The sequence below is a fragment of the Myotis lucifugus genome, unplaced genomic scaffold, assembly GCF_000147115.1.
Source record: "Myotis lucifugus unplaced genomic scaffold, Myoluc2.0 scaffold_280, whole genome shotgun sequence".
Taxonomy (NCBI): Eukaryota; Metazoa; Chordata; class Mammalia; order Chiroptera; family Vespertilionidae; genus Myotis; species Myotis lucifugus.
Genome location: NW_005871328.1, coordinates 1,249,569 through 1,255,568, shown reverse-complemented (window position 1 = coordinate 1,255,568; position 6,000 = coordinate 1,249,569). Strand labels below are relative to the sequence as shown.

Below are 6,000 nucleotides of genomic sequence, written 5' to 3'. Positions count from 1 at the left end.
CCAAACCGGCTAGGGCTGCTGTATGTGGTTTGTTTGTTTTTTAATCGCATAGATGGATCTTTAGGAAGCTTTTCAAGAACCCTCACTGGCGCTCTAGCAGGTTTGGCTCACTGGATAGAGCGTCACTGGTGAACTGAAGGGTCCCAGGTCCGCATTCCTGGTCAAGGGCACATGCTCAGGTTGAGGGCTCATCCCCACTAGGGGAGGTGTGCAGGAGGCAGCCAATCAGTGATTCTCTCTCATCATTGATGTTTCTATCTCTCCCCCTCCCCTTCCTCTCTGAAATCAATAAAAGTGTTCTTTTTTTTAAAAAAGAACCCTCACTGGCACCAAAGCTTATCAGAGTTTGAATTTTGGGTGCATAGGATCCCACAGCATTTAAGTGCTCATGTTCAGCGTCATTTAGGTATGGATTCAAATCCCATCTCCATTCCTTGCTGGGGGGACCTTGGCCGATTGCTTCCCCTCCCTAAGTCTCAGTTTCCATATCTCTAAAATGGGCTTAAAAGTCATACCTACCTGGATTTGTTGGAAGGTTTGGTGCACTTGAATTTGGCCTAGGTGCTTGACTGAACGCCTGACACCTGGTAAGCCTTCGATATCGTGAGTTTCCTCACTGCCACATTTTACCTCTTGCCTGGATTCATTCGTTCAGTCTAGACCTGCACCATGAGAGGGCGATCACAATAATTTTAAAATTTGGAAACAATTTCTAGCATGGAAAATCTTTTCCTGTCTTCCCATTCCCTTTCCAGTGCTTTCCTATGCCTGTCGGTATACTAGTATACCACATAGTTCTGATAGTGGGTAAGGCAGTTCCGTTCTGCTTTTCGTTTCTGCATCACTTCCTTCATGTTTTCTGGACTGACAGAAAGGAAACCTTTTGCTTCCTCCACCCTTACCATCTTAAGAATGGAACAAGTCCCTCTGTGTGAGTTTCTCATTGTACTTCAGTTACAGCTGCTCTAGAGTACAAACTGGAAATCACCGAGTCCTGCTGCGGCTTTTTATAAATAAAGTTTTATTGGCATTCAGCCACCCCTCTTTGAGAATGTGTTGTCTATGGCTCCTTTGTCTGTTTTCCTGCTACAGTGGGACAGTTGCTGACGGAGACCATCTGGTCCATTTACAGGATAAATTTGCCAGCCCCTGAGCATGGGGATGATGGAGAATCTCACGGTGCCCCTTGCCCCCAAAGCCACTCAGGTGGAATCATTTGTGTGCCTTCTGGTCTAGACTTTAATCAAGACATTTGCAAACATGTCTTTCAGACTTGCTGAAAATCGAGCCAGCCATTTTCAGGTGATGTGGTTAATAGACCAAAACCCGATTTCATGTCTCTCATTAGCTCGGCGCGAGGCCCCTCCTGGGCTCCTGTGATTCTTCTGAGTAGCAGCTCAATGTGATAATGAGATTGGCTCTCCTCTGACGTGCTTAGATCTGAAAACCCCGAGACTCATTAGTGAAGCATTTTCTTTTCATTTCAACCGTTGCATTATTTCCTTCTTAACCAACTTTAAGTTTATGAAATATTGACAAACCTCCTGATGTTTTCCTGTGTTGATGAAAGACGTAAGCTGCTTGTGCATAAACCAGAAGCATGTTACTTTTTTTTTTAATGTAAATTTGATTTGGGGGTTTGTTTTCACCATTCCCTTGACTTACTTTCATTATTATGCAGAGGAAAGCACTGATCCACTTTCAGCCCCCTCTGGCACGTGAGCATCCCTGAAGTAAGAGTTTGGTACTGGCAAGTGTTCCTGGATGAGAAATCAAGCAAAAGGGTCTGTAGCAAATCAGAAATTCAAAGTCCATGTTTTTCAACAAAAGAATGGCAAGAATCAGTTCAGTGTGTGGCTCATGGCTTGCTTTATTTTTATTGTATTTCTTCCATCACCATTTTCCCCTCCTGTGCCCTCTTCCACCTCCACCTACGTGGCTTTCTTTTTGTTTTGACTTATACCAGATGCCAGCAAACTGCTGCCCAGGTCTGGCCCGCTACCTACCTTTTCACGGCCCACAAGAGAGGATGGTTTTTACTTTTGTAAATGGTTGGAGGGGAAATTAAAATGAAAGGAAATTCAAGTTTCTTTGTTCATAAATAAAGTTTTATTGGAATGCTGTCACGCCCAATCATTAATGTATCATCAATGGCTGCTTTGGAGCTGCAAGGGCATAATTGAGCCCTTGCGACTGTCAGCATAAGAAATGTCCAGACCTGTAAGAATTTTTTTATGAGTCTGTTTGAACCAAACTGACGACAACTGCTGGGAAACAAAATCTCAGTGGAAATGTTCCAGAGAATGGCTCTTTTGCACCTTATTTTATACATTAGAATCAAAGGAGAAGATGTAAGGGGATCACATGAAATTCAGTGGTGATAGATGAGGGAAGTGGGAGAAAGCAAAGCTGGGTGTGGGGGCTGGGAGGTGAATCTCTGGGATTGGCTACAAAGTAAAAGGAATAGACACACTTTTACATAGATGGGGATAGGATAGTTGTATCGGTAATTAACAATAATAATGAGAGGCTCCGTTATCTCCTGCTTTGGTGGGAAATTGTGTCCTGAGGGGTCTGGAAAAAGAAAATTCCAAAGGTATGTTATCTTAGCTGCAAAAAGACTATAAAAGACAGGCTCAGTTAACCTAAAGATTGACCTTACATTTCAGACCATCCTGTGTGGTTAATTTCGGTCTCTGAGCTTGTAAGGCCCGCCATGCAGGCCCCCCTTGAGCTTGCAGGTTTAATATGTGAGCTCTTTTTCGTCCACAGGACAGAGACTGTCTAGCCCAGTGGTCGACAAACTCATTAGTCAACAGAGCCAAATATCAGTACAACAATTGAAATTTCTTTTGAGAGCCCAATTTTTTAAACTTAACCTATTATAGGTAGGTACATTGTTATTAATTAGGGTACTCCTAAGGCTTAGGAAAGAGCCCACCATTCCAGGGGGCCGCATGTGCTCGGCGAAGCGCAGTTGCCACCATGGTCTAGCCTGGCAAACTGAACATTTACTGTTGACCCTTTACAGATAGGTTTGCCAACCCCTGGAATAGACAATTTAAAAGGCCCGGCCGGTGTGCTCAGTGGTCGGGCATTGATCTATGAACCAAGAGGTCGAGGTTCGATTCCTGGTCAGGACACATGCCCAGATTGTAGGCACCATCCCCAGTAAGTGGTGTGCAGGAGGCAGCTGATCAATGATTTTCTCTCATCATTGATGTTCTATCTCTCCCTCTCCCTTCCTTTATGAAATCAATAAAAATATATTTTTTAAAAAGACGTGGGAGGATCCCGTTCATCTGTGTTTACTTCACATGATGGTCATGGCAGATAGTGGTAAATGTGGGCCACCAGAGTATATAGACTATGCTGGGAAGTTGTGGAAGTTATTTTAGGGGGAATAAAGCTTCATTGCATCTCACTAGAGTTTATTATGTGAATTAGGGAAAAGAGGATTGTGGTAGAAAGGAAGATGTGTTGGGGTAGTAAGAAGCACCAGGTGTTAAGACCAGTGTGGTTGGACCAGACCCGGGTTCAGCAACCTCGGTACTTGAGTTCTGGCTAGGAAAGAATTCAGAGCCAAGACTCAACTATCAGAGAACATTTAGAAAATCACAGAGGTAGAAGAAGTAATTCATGGAAGAAATGGGCTGAGGAAACAACTTATAAAGGCAAAAGAAGGGCCCTTGGAGTTTAGAAGTGAGGAAGGCAAAGGTGATATGCCTGGGAGGGAAGGGAAAGGCGTGGGTGTGCTCCCAGGAGGGACTGTGTACTAGGTCCTCATTTCTAAGGGTTTTAAGGGTGGAGATTTTAGGGGAGGTTCCAGGGGAAGATCTCAATAGAATATTCAGCAGTTTTCCAGGTGTGTCCTTTCAGGGCCCGGGTCTCCACTGATTGGTCGGTGTCAGGGCAGCAAGTCGGTCCTGAGGTCAGCCCTGTTGTCACTTGTCTGGGTTTGCTGCTTTACAGGGCCTGGAGCTGAAATACAACTGAGGCCTAGATGTTATTTCTAGGGAGGAAAGGTCAGGGGGTCCAAAGCCCATGACCAGAGATACGGTAGAGGAGGAAATGTCACCCTGAGGACGAGGCCCCACCCTACAGTTGTCCTTTGCTAAGCTTTTGCTTTCCACCCTGGTGACCTTTTTTACCTGGCCCAGTGTCCTTGCCCTGCTCATACCTATCTGCCTACCACGGATGGAGGCCTGGCCTAGACAGAGTGGGCTCTGCCCTTCACAGAGTGCAGCATCGACTGGCCTCTCTGCACCTCCACAGCCTCATCTGTGATACGGGACGGTGAAGGAGAAAGCTTCTACCTGTGCCTCTAACCTGCCTGACGTGGGACAGGTACTCAGTAAGTGGTGTTATTTTCATCGATGTTATTACTTTTATTAAAAGACACTCTTGACAGGGTTTTATGAGGCTTAAATGAGACAATGTCTTAGGCAGCTGGGGCTGCCATAACGAAATGTCACTGATTCGGTGGCTTAAACAAGACATTTATTTTCTCAGAATTCTGGAGGCTGAAAGTCCAAGATCCAGGAGCCAGCAGGTTTAAGGTGAGGCCTCGCTCCTCAGTTTGTAAACAGCTGCCTTCTCACTGGGTCCTTAGTGTCCTTTCCTCTGTGTGTTCTGGTGTTTCTCTTATGAGGGTACCAGCGATACTGGATCAGGGCCCACTCTTATGACCTCATTTAACCTTAGTTACCTCTTTAAAGGCTCTGTCTCCAAATACAGTCTCATTGGGTATTAGGACTCCAACATATGAATTTTGAGAGGACACAATTCAGTCTATAACAGATGGCCAAGGTTCTCACCTATTCAGCAGCTGTTAGTTCATCTCCTTGGCCAATAGTATGCTTCAAGGCATTACAATTTTTTAAAACTTCATGTGGTCTACAAAGCTGACCCTGAGAACTGCTATGAAGGAATTTGCCGCCTGATGCTCCATAGTAAAGTATTTGTGTGGATTGGATGGTGGCTTCCACCCTGGCATCTCAGACTTTAATGACCCCATGGGTTCCCTGGCGGTCTTGGTGAAGTATGGATTTGACTCAGCAGGTTGGAGGCACAGTTGGGATTCTGTATGTCTAACCAGCTCCCAGGGATTGTCCAGGCTGCTGGTTCACAGGCCACACTTTGAACTGGTCTGCCTAGGGCTAGCTGGTAGTGTGCAGGTTCTTGATTTCATGCAGGGAAGATTTCATAATATAAGTCCAGGTGATTTTTTAGAGGAGAAGTATTTTCTTTTTTAATGGATTTTTAGAAAAAGAGAAAGAGAAACATCGATGTGAGAAACATTGATCGGTTGCCTCCTGCATGCACCCCGACCGGGGATCGAACCCAAAACCTGGGTATGTGCCCTGACCGGGAATTGAAACCAAAACCTGGGTATGTGCCCTGACCGGGAATTGAACCCAAAATCTGGGTATGTGCCCTGACCGGGAATTGAACCCAAAACCTGGGTATGTGCCCTGACTGGGAATTGAACCTGCCACCTTTTGGTGTATGGGCGGATGGTCCAACTCACTGAGCCACACCAGCCAGGACTACAGGACCTTTATTAAAGCTGGGGACAGTGAAACAGGAAGAAGAAGCAACAGGAGAGAGAGAGTAGTTGAGAAAATGAGCTCAGACTGGGCTACTTTGGCTCACTAAGAAGTCAGAGAAAATGGGGCCTTGGGCCAGATTCTGGGGATTTGCCCAGGATGAGCTGCCACTGCCCACTGCTCCCTGGTTGGGAGTCTCCTGGGGTCCCTTAGAGTTTAGGAGATGCATGACTCTGGGGGAAGAAGAGGGGTAACTGAGAGTCTCGAGGTTGGGCATGCTCCTGGGAGGGAGAACACAACCTGGGAACTTTGTCTTGAGGGTTTTTAAAGGCTGGAAGTTTAGGAGAGGATCAATAGAATAGTCATCAGTTTTATGCTAATGTGCCAAAATGAGATTTATTCCCTTAATTTCATCCTTGGTGTGGTTGGCACAATTGGATTTCTGCTATCT

At 45.6% G+C, this 6,000-nt stretch overlaps 1 protein-coding gene across 1 annotated transcript in view; it reads left to right on the top strand.

Annotated features, from left to right (window-relative positions):
• The window catches only part of SMIM7 (small integral membrane protein 7), a 12,884-nt gene extending 10,799 nt beyond the window's left edge, over nucleotides 1–2,085 (top strand). Inside the window, exon 6 of the transcript XR_002831862.1 lies at nucleotides 1,682–2,085. The gene's annotated coding sequence lies outside the window, so the exon portion shown is untranslated. The remainder of the gene's footprint in view (nucleotides 1–1,681) is intronic.
• The last annotated feature ends 3,915 nt before the right edge of the window (nucleotides 2,086–6,000 follow it).